This window comes from Argentina silus (assembly GCF_951799395.1).
Source record: "Argentina silus genome assembly, chromosome: Y".
Taxonomy (NCBI): domain Eukaryota; kingdom Metazoa; phylum Chordata; class Actinopteri; order Argentiniformes; family Argentinidae; genus Argentina; species Argentina silus.
The window spans coordinates 20575474-20594532 of record NC_139654.1 but is presented as its reverse complement, the minus strand read 5'-3'; the positions used below and the strand labels follow the sequence as shown (position 1 = coordinate 20594532).

The 19059-nt window shown below is 45.8% G+C and overlaps 2 pseudogenes across 2 annotated transcripts in view; one reads left to right on the top strand and one right to left on the bottom strand.

Moving 5' to 3' along the window:
* Positions 1–1200, bottom strand: part of LOC310824018 (phosphatidylinositol 3,4,5-trisphosphate 3-phosphatase and dual-specificity protein phosphatase PTEN-like) — a 14204-nt pseudogene extending 13004 nt beyond the window's left edge. The window contains exon 1 of the transcript in view: positions 561–1200. The product of the transcript in view is annotated as a phosphatidylinositol 3,4,5-trisphosphate 3-phosphatase and dual-specificity protein phosphatase PTEN-like (transcript). The remainder of the gene's footprint in view (positions 1–560) is intronic.
* LOC310824313 (mitogen-activated protein kinase 8-like) overlaps positions 1–19059 on the top strand; it is a 27420-nt pseudogene extending 8361 nt beyond the window's left edge. Inside the window, exons 2-12 of the transcript XR_014555075.1 lie at positions 8466–8633; positions 9087–9216; positions 9446–9504; positions 9758–9896; positions 10366–10531; positions 15486–15557; positions 15871–16053; positions 16172–16296; positions 17799–17862; positions 18558–18647; positions 18856–19059. The product of XR_014555075.1 is annotated as a mitogen-activated protein kinase 8-like (transcript). The remainder of the gene's footprint in view (positions 1–8465; positions 8634–9086; positions 9217–9445; positions 9505–9757; positions 9897–10365; positions 10532–15485; positions 15558–15870; positions 16054–16171; positions 16297–17798; positions 17863–18557; positions 18648–18855) is intronic.

The following is a 19059-nucleotide window of genomic DNA, read 5'->3' as shown; positions in this document are numbered from 1 at the left end:
GTGAATCAAAATATGTTTAGCTAAGTTTCGCAAAGTATCCTCCTTCTATGTCTCAAGATGAGCAACATATAGCTTACTTATAAAAGTTAGATTTAACTTTGAAACACTCACTATTGCAAAGTTCTGAATGGCAACACTTGTTACTCCTCAAATGATTCGTCAGAGCTATTGTAGCTAACTATCGTAAACTATTTCAGTGCTGCTAGCAATCGTCGCCTTTTCCAAGTTGGAACTTCATCGCCACAACAGTGTCCAGTGTGCTATGGATTGTCCAAAAATAAACTACACGTTCCTGGCAATATTGCAACTTCTTCTGAGAGGCTTTGTGTCCTTTTTCATCATCTTGTTCTGCTTGTGGAAGAACTCCACATTGATGTCTCCACAGACAGGCAGTGGCTGGGGGAACTCAAAGTACATATGCTTGTCCCCTCGCCTTGTGTGCACTGTGTTGGACGTATGGATCTTGATTTTTAGTTGATAAACCACAAACTGCGGATTCCAATACCAATTCCCTTTCTTGAAACTCTGAGGAATCGGGTCACTCCTGTTCTTAACAGTACTGTCCCTGCAGGTGCCTCCACTAAGCATGGGGAGCGTCTCAAACACCATTTTGTGGAAGAGCAGAGCGATGGGCTTGTATTCTAGCTGGTTCTTCAGAAAGTAGCTGTAGTAGTAGACATAGCGTCGCTGGCTTGGGATTGTGACTCCCTTCTTGTCTCTTGTCCGCACTTCCCCGTAGAAGTCGAGTGCTTCCTATGCCTCCAGGAACTTCCCTCGGTGGAGGAGATAAGTGCAGATCATGACACCGGTGAGGCCCTTCCCTGCCTTGCAGTGGATGGCCGCCACATGATGGTCATCCTCGCTTAGCCACTGGTCCAGGTCTTCACAGAATGGCTTGATTAGCTCCAGCTGAGGCTGGTTGTGGTCTTCAAAGGGGTACTGTGCAACTCTGCAGTTAAACTTTGCGGTGTCGTAATGTCGCTCAGTGCAAAGATTATATATCTTATAATGGTTTTTGTGTTTTGAATCCAGAAACCGTACTACATCGTCTATGTTGTTTCTGTAGACACTCTCAAGTCTTTCTGCAGGAAAGCCCATAGCAATTATATTCGGATAAATATAGGTCAAGTCCAAGTCAAACCCATCTTCCTGGTATCTCCTTTTGTTTCGGCTGACAATTTCCTTTATTATTGCAGCCATATCTGTGACAGGAGTCTTAAGAGAGAGTATTGTTGTCTTTGTACGAAACGCTGCCAATATGTTTCTCCCTCGCAATCCCGTTGGTGTCACCACTAGCTAATGCTAGCTAGCTCTCTTTGTGGTTGTCTGGGATCTCAGGGTCAGACGACTGGGTGATGGAGGTCATGATAGGTGTCGTCTTAACTTTATTGGAGTGTATAGCGTCTCTATGTCTTCAAAATATACTTAGTATAAAATCTGTGTAAAAGTTTTGTTTCTATCTAGCTATGTGTTTTTTCTTTGGCTGGTTTGCCTGTTACAGCTGAGAACTCAATCTACAGTTGAAATAAGATTGCAGGTTTAAGAGGACATTCAGTCTCTTCCTTTCTCGGTTGCAGACTTCTCTGTAGTTATAACTTTATTTTTTGGATCCTTCTTTGTCTGTTTAGACACTACCAGCTGACACCCCCCTTTCAGATTCTCTGGGCACCCCTAAAACCCCCGTTCCGGGCCCCTGTTCGGGTTCACCGGTCCCTGTGATTGTTGTTGCTGTGGCCATTGCATTCGTCCCTGGGATGTATTCATTGGAGTTGGGTATTGTCCCTTGTAGGCTTCTTCGCCGTAATCACGGGCTCTTTTCCAACATGTCCGGATCAGATGTCCTTTTTTCCCGCAATAGTGACACAGTCTTACTACTTGCTGGGGTTCTGGATTGTAACCTCCTTGTCCAGTATGTCCTTGACCCCCCTTTCTCCATTTCTGAGGTTGTGGGTATGGAGGCTGAGGAGCAGCCTGTATTACTGGTGTCAATTGAGGTTGTGTCTGTGGTTGAGGCAGGTTTTGCAGAACCACAGCCTGTGTTCTTTTCTTATTCTGTTTTCTCTTGCTCAACTGCACCTGATTAAGTTTTCTGAGCGTCTCTTGGTCTTGCTCTTTCAAAGTTTGTTCTTCTTTGCAATGTAACTCCACCTGATGGGCTACGTGGTCTATGTAGATGACAATCGTGGTTTTAGCTTCTCCTGTCTCGAGTATTTGTTTATCTTCATCTTCCATGAGGTATCTTCCTTCTGGGTTGAGGATTGGTAGTTGTGGATAGCTGCTGGTGGGCGTATCCCTTTCCTCATATGGTGGTGGAGCCACAGTTGGGGATTTGTGTGAGAAAGGAGTATTCGTCTCCTTCACTAATCTCCTGGTTTCCTCTTCCAGGCTCTTATCCACTGCTTTATCTCTTATTCCTTTTACCAATGGGTTGCTCTTTTCAACCTTTTGCACTGGAGTAGACGTCTTAGCTGAAGCCGCACCCATAATTGTTGTTCCTTCAACCGTTGACTTAGCTGAAGACACTTTTCCAGTAGGCACTTCCTTTGTTTACAGTTCAACTTCTTGGCTGAATGGTTGGTTACTTATTTTGTTGATTCTATATTAATGTCTTTAATCGACACATTCAGTCACCATACCAGTGTGAAACGTTCTTGCTCTGGCTATCTTCTTATCCAGAAGCTTACTCTCTAATCTCAACCCTAGTCTTCAGCATTTTGGCGGCGGGACAATTAAGCACTCCCTTGAGGGGACTCCACTGACCCAAGTAACTCAGGTTTGTGAAGGTGCGCCCGAGACAACTGCTCTAACCACCTCCGTGCCAAAAATAACAAATTAAAATAAAAAAGGTTCAGCAAAGACACCGAGATGCCTTTGTTGCTATGCCTGTCAGCAAGTCAGTTCCACACCCCACAATCATACACCTTTCAGACTCAGACGTCCCTCACAAGGATGTTTGTCCTGTTAATGCTAGCCAAATCAATCCTCCTGTAAATACTAAACAAACCACCAACCACGCTACAATTAGAATATTCAGTTTAAATTGTGATATGATTATATCGCAGTCATGCAAAAGCTTTATATCATTTCACAGGTGATGCACACATAGTATTGTTCAAGTCGAAGCACGCAAAAATTAGAAACAGATTAGATTGCCTGTGTTATACATGTTCCATCAATGTCAGCATGATTATTCTATGCACTATAATTCACTACCATTATCTGTTAATGGAAGTGACTGATCAATAAGAGAGAGAGAGAGAGAGGATCGCCTTATCTTAATTAAGCAACTAGCCAAACAATCACTCAATGGTTAATTATATTATTTTCACAATTAATAAATGTATTCATTGATTCATTACAAATCAATCACAAATAATCAATCACTAATTCAATTCAATTAACTAATCCTTGGTCACAATTAACAATGGTCAGTTATCTCCAATGGAGCAGCCAATTAACCAATGTAACCATATAATCAATTAACCATACAATCAAACAACTGATTGATCAATTAACCAATTACCCTAGTACCCAATTAACAAATCGACCACTCAATCAAATCAATCATCCAATTAAATCATCAATCAATCAACCAATCAATAATCAAATCAATCAAATCAGTAATTAATCAATAATCAATTAATCAAATCAGTAATCAACTAATAATCAATTAACCTTTTAACAGATCCCCAAATTAACCAACTAATCACCTAACCAATTAACCAAGAATCAATCGATCAATTAATCAGACAATCAAATGGTCAATCAACAAGTCTATATAGCGAACTTCAAACATCAACCAAATAATAACAGTCTTACTTTGACGTAGGCTATATGAGACGAGCTGTTCTGATGTCTCTCACAAATTGGTCTTTTTACTGCTATCTGGCGCTCTCTCTCTCAGGACCTCTGTCCCTCTCCTGTTTTGCTCGAAACAAAGCATTAATTTGATTAGTTCTCTTAAAATAATTAATCATTCAACACAAAACATACAGAAGATACTAGACTAAAATAAGATCAGAGATAAGAAAAATAAACTTCATAAAATGGAACGTTACTTTTTCCCAATGTTTGAACAGTTTCCAACATTTCAACGTGCACTTGAAATGTTGGGAACAGGCCCATAAAAACACATCGTATATTTCATTGACATGTACCGCCTGGCACCAAGAGCCACGTAAGCATGTCCATATAGGGCGTATAGTATCGGCTATACTCTACACTGTAGAGTCTACAGCATTAAGGCCGCACCCAACCGACCAATAAATTTACACTTATTTTTAACGAACAATGAATTTACACTTATTTTCAATGAACAATAAATTTACACTTTTTACAATATGCATATTCTATAGAGAAAGAACAGAGAGAAAGAGGGAATCTCAGAGAGGCACTATATGGTTTATGCTTCGTTTTCTGATCAGAAGCCGCTCAACCTCAAATCAGTCAGACGAACAAAAGGCCCTCGAGCGTTTGCGCGCTCGAAGTTCCCCGTCCGCTGAGACAAGAGGTCGAATTGCAACAGCCAGATCCCCGCACTCACGGAATAGAAATCCCCAATGAGAAAGAGAGAGAGAGAGAAAGAACAGAGAGGGAAGATCTTTTAGATGAGATATTTACAGCTTGCACTGTGCACACCCAATCATATTGTTCAATTCAAATTTCTCTCTCTCAAATTTAAGAACAAGGGTAAGATACTAATTTTATTTCGTACGTTCTCTGGAAGAAATTAGCTCAGATAGCCCAGAGCAGGGGACCCGCCCCTGTCAGGGATCTGTAACTTTTCAAGCAGGCATCCATTCTATTTTTAGAACAAGTGAGCAGAAAGGGAGCAGGGGAGACAGCAGTGTTAAAAGCTGTGCGCCTCCGCTCCAAGATGCAACTCAACCTGTTACCACAAAACTCAAATGTAGCCTGAAATCTAACTCTATTTATCTGCAGATACTTAAAAACTTAATAATAGCACTACTATATCCAATGTAGCCTATACCTCAAACTCGTAACAAATATATACAATTCGGATGTAGTCAACCTCAGACGAAATACTATCAGCGTCCCATATAGCACCCATCGAGTCACTACTCCTATTAGTGTCTTCCTAAATTTAAGTGATCACGACAACCAGTTGATCAGACCAGTTTCGGAATGTTAAGTGACGTAACTCCAAATGATTCAAACTAATTACCGAATTTTTTTAGGGTTACATTGAAGAGTCAAATCTCCAATAGTTAGGTCAACATATCATTCACAGACACTCTATACTTTGTTTAAATTTAGCAGACATGCAACCACTTTCAATTCATCTACTTGGTTCTTTTTAAATTTTGGTCGATAGCCCACAGTCAACTTGACATAATAGCCTGTACTTACTTTTTAGGCACGCACCCAGCTAACGGTCTGTTCTTCTGCACGGCTATCGGTTGGCCAAATCCTGTTCGTGACGCCAATTTGTAGTAAATAAACTTAGATGAAGAAAGGAAGCTGCAGAGGTCCGGATGAGTCAGTTTAATCGTCTTTAATTAATCATAACTTCATCATTACATACCACGGCCAGATGTGGGGGGCTCCTGTCCAGTCCATAATGTCCCCCCCTATCTAGTCCAGCCGTTCAGTCTTTTATACAAAAACAGCCTGCTTTGTCTTCCAGATTTGGGCATGGAATTCCCAAGTCCATGTTACCCTAAACATTTTCAACCTATACGATGGTGATGTTTACAGTTTTCACCAAATAAGGGTGTGCCTTTTGGTGTGGTTCACATCTTTAACTAATTAAGACTACCCCCACCTCTATCTCTTCTTTGCCATCCCCCCAACCTACAGAGGTCAACTGCATGCTGCAACATTCCAAGGGCCTAACCCACTAGGCCTTCTTCTGGTCAGAGCAAAATATACTACATCATTCTAGTCTCTAGCAATAATGTTTAGCTCATATGGACTATGGCGCGTGCATGTCTGTGTGTGTGTCTGTCTGTCTGTCTGTGTGTGGACAGCTTTTAAATATGGTACTGTCAGGCTATCTAGAAGCCTACAAGTAAGCACAATTAAGACTCCCAGTTTGACTGAGTGGTATTGGTTTAGATGTATTTGGTTGAATTATGTGATTGCCATATGATTGAGGCCCTTTGTAACTTGTGTCTTAGCTTGATTCTGCTCCTGGTTTCAAGAGATACTGACTGAAACGTGGACCATGAGCATGTGCCTGTCTCAGACCTGGTTCCAGAGCTCTGCTGGTGTCCTCGGCTTTGGTCCAATCCCACTGTGGTTTCGGCAGGAATCATCACCTTATAAAGAAAATAAAGGGCAGTAACAACTTCTGTGTTTAAGGAATCTTTTACTTTGTGTATCAGACAGCAGAGCAACATGCTCTAGGTCCAGCCATGTGGTCTGAGCCACAAACTGAGTTTTCCATCAGCTCTTGTAGTGTTTTACCCCTTGATCTATCACCCAGTCTGAAGCAGTATACAAAGCATTAACATTTTCATGTCATACCAACGTGTATGTCAATTGGTTTGATAGTCACACCGAACTTGATCACTCACCATCACTGGGTGTGGTGAAGAAAAGCAGTTCCAAATGGTTGGCCTGATTAGCCTGTTTCCCAAGAGTCTAAATCTTACAACCTGCATTGGTTTGTAGTGAGAGAGAGATATTCTGAGGTTCATATTTCGTACAGTATAATGGACCCCCTGTGGTTTACAGTTCAGTAGCTGGCTGCTGCTAATATTGTATCCTCCAACCATGTCCGTTTGTAGACTTGGTGTCATAAGTTAGGCAGGAAATACAGTGTCCTGTAGTGATGGCAGTGCGACACTGAAGCTTCGATACGTGCTTCAAACCCTGAACAACAATTCCATCGAACCACTGCTTCAAAGCTTGCTTTGGTGCGAAAAAAATCACGTGACATGACGTCCGAAGCAGCAACTGCTTCATTGCCTGAATGAATCACCTGACTGGTTCGCGGTCCGCGATCAGGTGATTCACTGGCACTGCCTCGTCTCGATTCTGACAGGTGACAGGTTGCGACAGTTTTGAATTTGAGCGCCTCAACACTTTATAACCGCTCTAAACAATGCACAATTTGTGGGTTGTGTAGTAGGTGCGTTGTTGCTGTTGTTGGTATTGCGTTTGTATTCTCTGAGTGTTCTTCTTGTAATCTTTCAGTGTTCCCCATCCCACATAATCACCCCCTGCCATAGTTACACAAGCACACCCAACCTATGCCCTTTTTTTCATCACTCTCTCCTCAATAACACAATACACACATTCATCAATCTTTATTTGTAAATAGAACATGATATTCAGTCTTAGTGTGTGTGTGCATCAAATAATTTTCAAAGCAAAGATACTTTAAATCCAAGGGTGATCAAAGCAAAGATGCTTCAGAACAAAAGATCTTTTCTACAAAAGTAAAGTAGTTTCTCCAACACTGCTCATTGAGGTGTGTGTGTGTGTGTGTGTGTGTGTGTGTGCAATTAAAAGCCTTCTGTCCACCAACTAGCCTGCCTAATTTGACTGCAGCCTTGCACTTCACCAGGAGAGGTCACTGTAACTGAAGCTTCGAGTAATGAACCCATTTTCGAAACAATTGGCTCAAGTGGTTCAGTGCTTCACAAAAGCTTCATTTGCCCATCACTAGTATATACTCACCTGGTTGTGATTGCAGTTCCTGGTTCACCGGCAAAAGGAGTCCTCAAGCCACAGGGACAGCCTATATAGTTCCGGAAGCTCCCATTGTTAATTGAACGGGGGGATGGGATTTGTGGCTGGAGAATATACTGTGTCCTTTACACTTACCATAGCCTAACAGTGATTGTTTGTTTTTACCTACCTGTGATACTTGGTTATGTGTGATTATGTGTAAAAATAGATGTTAGATTATGTAGTTGGGTTTGTGTACATTGTGGAGCTCCCCTCTTACTTGGTTTGTCCTGTGTTAATCATGTCACCTGGGAGGGTATTTAAGTGTGGGCTGTTGTGGCCATTGGGAGGAAGGTTGGTTTTTGGTGAGATTGGTACCAATAAAATGCCCCACAAAGGTTTTTTTTTGCAACATGTCTGCCTCTTCACTGAAACTCCATCTGTGCTAAAGCTTACACTGTCCCATCACTTTTGGGTACCCTGAAAAAGGGGGACTATGCATAAAAAGTGTTTCTGAAGTGTTAATTTCTGAATGGTGAAACCAATATGTGCACAAATACCATCAAATAAAAACTGAGAATCTCTACTTTAACCTTCTAGTAATTTCCAATCCAAACGTTTTGAAGTGTTGAGCCAAAAGAAGAAAAAAATGCTTCGCTGTCCCATTACTTACGCAGGGCACTGTATGTTAAAATCAAGAGTATCTTTACACTGAAACCTCTTCACCTCAGAATTTTTAGATGCTCTTATCCGGACTTACTGTACTGTAAGCTTGTGTATTGTGTATTCTAATGTGTTGTTCTCTCTGTGTGTTTTGGTCCAGACAGGCAACATTTTTGGATGCCCAGAAAGTAATCGTTCCAAGATTTCACCATGAACAAAAACAAGAAAGGACGGGAGTTCTACAGTTTAGACGTGGGGGATTCTACATTCACAGTTCTGAAGCACTACCAGAATCTCAGACCTATCGGCTCCGGAGCACAGGGAATAGTCTGGTAAACGTTAGAAATGTTTCTAACTTTATATACATGCTTATAACTTCATCTATATGCATATGTCATCATCTGTTTGAGGGAATGTGGAACATACTGTACAGTTAGACTACAGTGTTGTGCACTTATTCTTATGATTCAGGTTTATTATCTGAGGAACCATATTCTTTATTGACATATTTTTGTTGGCAAGGTTAAGTGAAAGTGCATGCAACGTGCTTGAAAGTGCAATATTAATCCATCTAATAAATGGGGTGCTGAATCTTTATGGCTTTGTCAAAATACATCCATGAATGTCACAATAACAGTGTAGTCCTGTTGTTTGTTTATGTTTCAAGGCTACATGCCCCATCTAAGAGGTTGAAAACACACGTCTGACATCCATTTGAATTCCTAGTATACCAGCCATTCTTGTGTTTTGTCTGTGTATTGCAACACATTTTTTTTGTCTTTCAGTTCAGCATATGACCACAACCTGGAACGAAATGTCGCTACTAAAAAGCTGAGTAGGCCATTTCAGAATCAGACCCATGCCAAAAGGGCATTTAGAGGACTTGTGCTTATGAAATGCGTCAATCACAAAAACGTGAGTCTGGTCTCTGAACTGCTCAATGACTGCCTGTTTTTACTGTACCTGTGCTAGGCTAGATGAACTCTAAATCTATACTTCTAGTTCAGTTATTTTGGTAATGTACTGGATTTTGTTCATTGTTCACATTGCTTGAAGAATTTTCGAATTAATAGTCTCCAATAAGCGATTTCCGTTATTGACCCCTCATGTATAATTCTGATGTATTCATGTTTTACATCTACAGATCATCGGCCTATTAAATGTATTTTCTCCACAAAAATCACTAGAAGATTTCGCAGATGTGTAAGTGTATTGATTTATGTTTAACAATGAAGGACCGTTTACTATGGGAAATTATTTAATAATATATATTCATAGTTTTTGGACAGAATGACTCAGCAGAGGATAAGATAGAATAACTGTGTGTGAGCTCTGTGCGGTCTTCACGCTCAGTCTGTCCATCACCCCTTTCCCACTGGATTCACAGTAATATGATGATGACGCGTGTGTGCGTGCGTGTGTTCATATCATATCCCTTACTCTCCCTACCCACCAGATACCTTGTGATGGAGCTGATGGATGCCAACCTATGCCAGGTGATTCAGATGGAGTTAGACCACGAGAGGCTGTCCTACCTACTCTACCAAATGTTATGTGGCATCAAGCATCTCCATGCAGCTGGCATCATACACAGGGTAAGGACTACCTGAAGGCATTTCCAATCGCTGCAGACTAATGCTAGGCCACTGACGTAAAACCTGCCCTGGCACTTGGCACATGAGTAGGGAGGGGTGTTAACCGTGCTATCTTGGATGAACTCTCAACCTGGCCCTGCATACAAGGAGGTAGTGTGCTTGCCCTGTATCTACAGTGTGTCTGATACAAACCCTACTCTGGCTTCACCCTCTCAATCACTGCACAATTTCCCCAAGCTTTAAATTGGCACATCTGACCTCCTTAACTAGTTGTTGTACTTGGGAATGATTGTGTTCTCACTCATCCTACCTGGTAAAACAATGGGAAAACTATGTTAACATCAACTGCCCAAACAACCTCAGAATGAGTCTCAAATGGGTAGCATTATGCAAACACCACACTACGGGACAAACAGCTTTTAATTGTTTCTTTTTTAAAGTAATACAGTATTTGCTTGTGTGTCTGTAGGACCTGAAGCCCAGCAACATTGTGGTGAAGTCAGACTGCACACTGAAGATCCTTGACTTTGGGCTTGCACGGACTGCGGCCACGGGCCTTCTGATGACGCCTTACGTGGTGACACGCTACTACAGAGCCCCGGAGGTCATTCTGGGTATGGGCTACCAGGCCAACGGTCAGTAGCTAGCAATCAATCTATCAGACAAAAAAAGTGTATATTGAAGCATGGAAATAACAGCAATGTTTTCTTGGCAGCTCACTGTTCACATTGAGCCCTGACTTCTGACTTGAGATCTGCACATGCATGTTCACACAAATCTTCTATTGACATTGATGCCTGATTAACACAAACCTGTATTTTATATGTGTGCATCTTTGGATTCAGCCCCAGTGAAAAAATAACTAACCCTAAACCTCTTCTAACCAGTGGCTATGCAATCCTTGTGCTTCTGGAGGCGGTTTAGAACATACAGTAGTAAACACTCACAGGAAAGGTTTTGCTTGTTCTAGAGTGTCCACGAGGGGCTAGGCGCTTAGTATATTATCTGATCTATAAATCACTGTAGCTTCCAAACAACTTGCCAGAAACAGATCCACATGGTGCAGAGATTAGAGAAACTGTGCAGCGCCTAGCTCAGGCTAGAACTACCAGGTTATCTAAAGCAGAGACACCTTGTCAAAGGTCACAAGATCTGATGGGTTTTGTTATTTAAGGTCGGCGAGGGCTGAGGACTGTGCCCTCCTCCGGGAGCTCATCGGGACCATCAAAGCGGGACCGGCGCCCGGGTCGCCACAAGGTCCCCCCAAGGTACACCTCCAGAAGATGGGGGACCTGGACGACCCGGAGGCGTTCCTGGCGGTGTTCGAGGGGACGGCGAGGATCTCGGGGTGGCCGGACGGCGAGTGGGCGTACCATCTGCTGCTCCTCCTGTCGGGCGAGGCGCAGCTCGCTGCCCACAGCCTGCCAACGGCCGCCCAGCGGGACTATCCCTCCCTCGCCCGGGCGATTCGAGACCGCCTGGGCCTTACCCCGGAGGAACACCGTCGCCGGTTCCGGGCCCTGACGATATAGGAGGAGAGCCAGCCCTTTGCCTACGTCCGGCGGCTGCGGGACAGCGCGCGGCGGTGGCTGGACCCAGGGAACAGCTCGGCGGAGGAGGTCAGGGACCGGGTGGTGTTGGAGCACTTCCTCACGGGGCTCCCGGCCCAGACCGCCACCTGGGTCCAGTACCACCGGCCCCAGGATCTCGCGGCCGCCGTTACCTTGGCGGAGGACCATCTCTCCCTCCCGCCGCAGGAACCCCGGCGACCAACCCCGGAAGGAGCCGTGCTGCTGGAGGAGGAGAGACCGGCGCCCGCCCAGAGGACGAGATGGCAGGGGCAGGCATGTCGAGAACCAGCCCTGGCCCCACGGGAAGCACCCCGAGCGGCAGGGGGGGTGTGTTGGCAATGCGGACGGCCGGGCCATGTGCAGGCGAATTGCCCAATGATGGAGGTGGGGCGGGTCGTCCGCATCGGCAACATACCGGGCCCACTCCCAGGACCAGGACAGGCGTATTGTGTTCCGGTAAGGATACAACACGATACGCACCAGGCGTTCTTGGATGCAGTCCATGATCCAGGAGCGCCTGGTTCGACCGGGGGCATTGTTAAAGGCATCGAGGGTGTTGGTGAAGTGTGTGCATGGGGACATTAACGAATATCCTGTGGTCGCGATCGAGATTCATTTTGAGGGAAAAAAGCATAGTGTACAGGCGGCGGTTAGCCCGCGCCTCACGCATCCCCTTATTCTGGGTGTAGATTGGGAGGGGTTTCCTCAAGCGGTAAATCGGGCTACCGGGGTGCGTGCACGACAGAGAGGGAGGTGTGAGGCGTGTAATGTGCTCTGTGCTGAGGCGGCGCCTCGCGACACTGCCGAGGAGCCGGAGCCGGCGGGGGGGTCTCAACCCGAGATTTCCCCGCCGAACTATCCGCTGCTAGGTGACTTCCCCCTCGAGCAGTCTCGTGACGAGACCCTACGATTGGCCTATGACCAAGTGATAGCGATTGATGGTACTTTGGTACGGCCAGACACAGTACGCGCCCACCCCTATTTCGCGATTATCAGCGACAGGTTGTACCGAGTAAGTCGTGACTCACATAGCCAGGAGGAAGTAACCCAGTTGTTGTTTCCCCGTAGCCGCCGGGAAATGGTCTTCCAGGCGGCTCATTTCAACCCCATGGCGGGCCATTTAGGTTATGATAAGACACTAAACCGTATAATGGCTCGATTCTATTGGCCGGGAATTCGGGCAGAGGTGCGTAGGTGGTGTGCTTCTTGTCGTGAATGTCAGTTGGTAAATCCCCCAGCCATTGGTCGAGAACCCATTCGACTGCATTGCCATGGATATTATCGGCCCATTTGATCGGTGTACACAGGGATATCGATTTGTGTTGGTCTTAATAGATTACGCAACCCGATACCCCGAGGCAATACCGCTGCGCAATATTTCTGCCAGGAGTGTAGCGCAGGCATTGTTTCAAGTTATCTCCCGCGTGGGAATCCCGAAAGAGATTCTCACCGACCAGGGCACTAATTTTATGTCACGCACCCTTAAGGAACTGTACAGGTTGTTGAACATCAAGACGGTTCGAACCAGTGTTTACCACCCAGCCACTGATGGCCTTTGTGAGCGGTTCAATCGGACCTTGAAATCAATGATCCGGAAGTTTGTACACGAGGATAGTCGGAATTGGCATAAATGGCTAGATCCCCTGCTGTTTGCGGTACGGGAAGTCCCCCAAGCTTCCACCGGGTTTTCCCCGTTTGAATTACTCTACGGGCGTAAGCCCCGGGGTGTCCTAGACCTTCTTAAAGAAAATTGGGAGGAAGGGTCTAGCGACAGTAAAAGTGAGATTCAATACGTCCTGGACTTGCGCACAAAGCTCCACGCCCTAGGGGTTATCTCACGCTAGCATTTGCTGTAAGCCCAGGAGCGTCAAAAGCGCCTGTACGACAGGGGAACAAACCTTCGAGAATTTACACCGGGAGACAAGGTGCTCGTACTGTTACCCACCTCCAGCACGAAATTACGCGCGAAGTGGCAAGGGCCGTTTGTGGTCACACGTCGCATGGGGGACGTGGATTATGAGGTAGTATGCTCGGACCGGGGGGATAGCTTGCCGGTGTATCACCTAAATCTCCTAAAAAAATGGAACGACGTGGTCACTGTTGCTCTGGCTACAATAATTCCAGAGAGAGATGAGTTCGGACCGGAAGTCCCAAAATCAAAAGTTAGCACTCCGGTCGGTATTGATAACCATCTCTCTGCTAGCCAGGCCACGGACGTTGCAGATTTCTCCCTTGCCCGGTCGGACTACGCTCATCGACCACCATATAGAAACGCAGCCAGGTTTAACGGTGCGCACGCGTCCCTATAGGTTACCGGTACACAAACGAGACATTGTGTGCAGGGAATTGGAAGCCATGCTGGAGCTGTTTGTGGTCGAGGAGTCCCGCAGTGACTGGTGTAGCCCCATCGTGCTTGTCAACAAGCCGGATGGGGCTTTACGGTTCTGTGTGGATTATAGACGGGTTAATGTGGTCTCCAAATTCGATGCCTACCCGATGCCCCGGGTTGACGAGCTCTTCGACCGGCTTGGCACGGCCAAATATTTCACGACATTGGATTGCACGAAGGGATACTGGCAGATTCCACTCTCGCCGGTATCCCGGGAGAAGACTGCATTCTCCACTCCGCTCGGGCTATACCAGTTCACGGTGCTCCCTTTCGGGTTGTTCGGAGCCCCAGCCACTTTTCAGCGCCTCATGGACCGCATTCTGCGGCCACACTCTTATGCTGCGGCCTACCTGGATGACATTGTCATTCACAGTGACACCTGGGCACGGCATGTGCAGAGTGTGGCTGCTGTTCTGCGGTCCCTGAGGCAGGCGGGGCTGATGGCCAACCCGAAGAAGTGCGTGATCGGGCGGAGGGAGATCCGGTATCTGGGGTACCACTTGGGTCGAGGGGAGGTGCGGCCGCAGATTGAAAAGACTGCGGCCATCGCTGCCTCTCCACGGCCCAAGACGAAGAAGGAGGTGAGGGCCTTCCTGGGGCTGGCTGGCTATTACCGGCAGTTCGTGCCGGGATTTTCAGAGCTGGCCAGTCCCTTGACGGACCTCACCCGGAAGGGTGCCCCGGATCCGGTCCAATGGTCGGGCCAGTGCCAGGGGTCGTTCGAGGCCCTTAAGGGCGCTCTTTGTGGAGAAACGGTCCTGTATGCGCCTGATTTTAACCTCCCTTTCTCCCTACAGACGGACGCGTCGGATAGAGGCCTGGGAGCAGTGCTGACCCAGCAGGTGGAGGGGGCTGACCGGCCGGTGCTGAGCCGCAAACTGTGGGAGAGGGAGGGCCGGTACAGCACGGTGGAGAAGGAGTGCCTGGCCATCAAGTGGGCGGTCGGCGCCCTCCGCTACTACCTGCTGGGTCGCGCTTTCACCCTCTACTCCGACCATGCTCCCCTCCAGTGGCTCCACCACATGAAGGATGTGAACGCGAGGATCACCCGGTGGTATCTCGCGTTGCAGCCCTTCAACTTTTCGGTCGTGCACAGACCGGGGGCGCAGATGGTCGTGGCAGACTTCCTCTCCCGTGCAGGGGGGGGGGGGGAGTAGGTTGTCGGCCGTCGTGTCTCCGGCCTGTGTCGGGGGTATGTGGGGGGACATGCAGCGTTCGGCCTGTAGAGGGAGCTACAGGACCGTGGCCAGGGTTACGGAGGCGAGGTTTTGTTGCGCACCTGTTGCGAATGAAGCCTCGCTAACGAAAGGGTTTAAGATGTGTGTGCCTCTGCTTTCAGGAGAGAAGACGGCAACTGAAAAGTTGCCGAGTGTTTGAAAGGCTGGAAAGCCAAAGAACTGAAAAGTCCATAGAAACTACAAAATAAACTGACAATTCCCTCATCCCAACACTGCGTCCGCCTCTGTGTACAACGGAACTTGTTACATTCATGCTGTCCATTTTTTCATTCTCCATGCCATTATTCTCCTCTAGTTTATTTCGCTCTATTCTTTCTTTCCTCTGCCTGTGTTCCTCTGTGTTGTTTTTGCATGTTAACTGTTGTGTCATCTCATCTCCCTCCTCCTCCAGTGGATGTCTGGTCAGTGGGCTGTATTGTGGCTGAGATGGTCAGAGGTAGTGTGTTGTTCCCTGGCTCAGATCGTATCCTTACCTTGTTCTGTGTTATTGTTCCATCTTGTGCGTGTTTTTTTCCCATTCTGTATTTCTCTTCATCACCCCTTCCCCATTCTTTGCCCCATTTCCCACCCAAGTTACAAACCCCACTGCCATCGTCCCGATCCCAAATCCACCCCAGCCTCTTTCAGAACACATGAATAGTTCTAGAACACAGAGATAGTTCTAGAACACAGGCATAGTGCTATGGCGGAGAGGTGATGTGAGACAGTTTTCCTCCACTCCCTGTGTATGTATGTGTTTGTTTGTGTCGTGTTTCCCTAACTTTAATGCTGCTTAGACATCGACCAGTGGAATAAGGTGATAGAGCAGCTGGGGACTCCATCTCAGGAGTTCTTGTTGAAGCTCAACCAGTAAGTCAGGACCTACGTAGAGAACAGACCGCTCTATGCAGGATACAGCTTTGAGAAACTCTTCCCTGACGTCCTCTTCCCCGCCGACTCAGAGCACAACAAACTGAAAGGTAGTAGTAGTGTGCGTGTGTGCGCATTTTTCCATCATATTTCCTTCTTGAGTATCAATAAGTACTATGTACTGTTCTCTGAACTCTCTAATCTCTCGAGTCCTGTTTCCCTTCCCAGCGAGCCAAGCAAGGGACCTCCTGTCTAAGATGCTGGTGATCGATTCATCAAAGCGTATCTCAGTAGATGAAGCCCTGCAACACCCCTATATCAACGTCTGGTATGACCCTGCAGAAGTGGAGGCGGTAAGTCTTTAGCAGGTAGTATGATCTGTCGGAGGGGAAGTTTAATCTTTTAATTTAGAAATATGTCTGTTGAATCCTTCACAAAACAGACGTTTTAAGAGTGTATAAATTACAGAGCCCTGCGTAAGTAATGGGACAGTGAAGCATTTTTTCTTCTTTTGGCTCTACAATCCAATCAAACAATTACTGTGAGGTTAAAGTAGAGATTCTCCATTCAGAAATTAAAACACTTTTTTATGCATATTTCAGCGTACCCAAAAATAATGGGACAATTGGCTTGACGGGTGTTTATGGTAAGTCAGGTGTGTTCCGTCACATCATTTGTGAAGGCATAAGAGAGCTATCAATGTCTAGTATTGATTCTAGGTTTTGTGTTTGCCTTTGGAGTCTGCTATTGGTGTCTGTCAACATGAGGACCAAAGCGGTGTCAATGAAAGCCAATGAAGTGTTTATTAGGCTGAAAAATCAGGGAAAAAACTACCAGAAACAAAATCAACAGTTGGGAACATCATTAAAAATAAAAAAAAACACTGGTGACCTCAGCAATTGCAAACGGGTAGGCCAAGGCAGACTTCTACAGTGGATGACTGAAGAATGCTCACCATAATTAAAAAAAAAACCCAAACAACTCAGGAACACTCTCCAGGAGGTAGGTGTGGATGTGTAGGTAGGTGTGGACTACCATCTGCAGAATTCGTCCCCAGCCAAACTACAGAGGATGGTCACTTACAGTTTGCTAAAAAACGTATCTAAAAAGCCTGCAGGGGTCTGGAAAAAGGTATTGTGGACAGATAATATTAATCTTATCATGTACCAGAGTGATTGCAAGTGGAAAGTTTGGAGAAAAAAGGATCTGCCCAAGCTTTACAGCAAACCACCTCATCTGTGAAACATGGTGAGGGTGGGGGGGGGGACTAGAACTGGCTAACTTATCTTAATTGATGATGTAACTGGTGACGGCAGCCTCCAAATACGTTGGATGGCGCTTCATCATACAGTAAGACTATGACCCAAGTCAATCTTCAGATTTAAATCCAATTTAACATGCATTTCATTTCCTGATGATAAGATTTTAGGCAAAAATACCTCAAAACCAACAACAACTGAAGATGGCTGCAGTACAGGCCCTGGCAGAGCATCACCAGAGAAGATCCACAGTGTGTGGTGAGGTCAATTGGTCGCAGACTTCAGCCAGTTATTGCATGTAAAGGATTGTCGACCAAATACTAAACATGAGTGCTAAATTTGGACATTTGATAAATCTGCCCCATCACTTTTGGGTACCCTGAAATAGGGGGACTATGCATAAAAAGTGTTAAGAATCTCACTTTAATTTCATAGTTTGATTTCAAATCCAAACTTTTGGTGTGTAGAGCAAAAAGAAGAAAACACGCTTCACTGTCCCATTACTTACACAGGACACTGTATATACTCAACTGATTGGAAAAGAGCAAATGGTTTTCAGTACAGTGCTAATGTCTTTTTCTCCTCCCTCCCCTCAGCCCCCTCCAAAGATCACAGAAAAGCAGCTGGAAGAGAGAGAGCACACAGTGGAGGAGTGGAAAAGTAAGAGAACCTTGTAGAACTAGCGCTCTTTACTAACGTTTCACTGTTTCCGTGTATTACTGTGAGGAAAGAGTAGAAAGGGTAGATAATCTACTAAGAACTACAACTAGAGGCTACTAGAATTCTTCACACTTAAAGTGAATAGTATGTTTGTCTTTCTATGAGGAAACCTAAAGCAGGGGGTGTGTGGTGCGAGGAGGCAAGGGAGGCAGTGCCCCCTCAACATTTTGATTAAAAATACAATATTTTTTTCATGTAAAAAGCAAGAATAAAACTGCTTAATTTGTCAAGAAATATGAGAGAATAATACATAGAACACTGAGATTTTAAGACGAATAGAAAAGTTTATAACAGCGACCCAGTAGCGTAGTGGTCAGAGACGGTATTGTATATTATAGTTATTATAATTAAAGGAGCTAGTACAACTATTTATTTTCACGAGAACCTTTCACTGTTCCCAATGCTAGCGTGGGAAACCTGATGCTACGGAGTGTAAATATCTTTCACTCAGGCCAGGTGATAACAACCCCTTAGTCGTCAACCCCACCAGGCAAATGTCAATGCTGGAAATGATACCTTGCTCGCTTGTGTGACACATTTTTTACACTCTCACCTTTTCCACCCATTTCTCTCTCCTCCACTGTCTCTCCTTCCTTTCCATCTCTCTCGGTTCCCTCTCTCCCTGTATTTTTCAGATCTGATCTGGAAGGAGGTGTATGACTATGATGAGTGGACGGAGTTTGGAGTGAAGATTGGAGTGATCCGAGGCCAGCCACCCCCTATAGGTTAGTGAAAACAGTTACTCCGGCTGTACAGAGAGAAAAATGGGGGCAGGCAGAGTTTGGAAGGAGAGAAGAGAAGAGAAGAGAAGAGAAGAGAGAGAGAGAGAGGTGTTATGGAATCTTTCTGCATCTTAAAGCACTGCTCGTGAGGACTGCCGTGCGTTTCTTAGCACAGGTGTATCAGTGATTCTGTGTCTTTCTCGCAGCACAGGTGCAGCAGTAATTGACAACTCCCCCCAGCCTGCTTCCTCCTCCTCTTCAGCCAATGATGTCTCCGACATGTCCACCGACCCCAGTGATCCTATCAGTGACCCCACCATGACCTTTGACACGGACAGCGGCCTGGACAGCCACACTACCGTGGGAGCACTGGGATGCTGCAGATAACACACACACACATACACACACACACACA